Source organism: Panthera uncia, unplaced genomic scaffold, assembly GCF_023721935.1.
Source record: "Panthera uncia isolate 11264 unplaced genomic scaffold, Puncia_PCG_1.0 HiC_scaffold_568, whole genome shotgun sequence".
NCBI lineage: Eukaryota > Metazoa > Chordata > Mammalia > Carnivora > Felidae > Panthera > Panthera uncia.
In genome coordinates, this window is record NW_026059724.1 from 8,395 (window position 1) to 8,619 (window position 225).

The following is a 225-nucleotide window of genomic DNA, read 5'->3' on the forward strand; positions in this document are numbered from 1 at the left end:
CTCACAGAGAATTGGTTTTCTTATAGACTTGACAAAATAATATGTATTGTGAAGATCAGATGAAGTAATGTATGTAAAGACATTTTGAAAACTTTAAAGCAATTTATACATATGTGTAGCTTGTTATATATTTGAATAGATTTTTATTTTCCAAATATTTCTCAATTTAAAAGTTAAAATATCCACTTGCAAAAAATTCATTAACGTCCCTTATAATCATTCCAC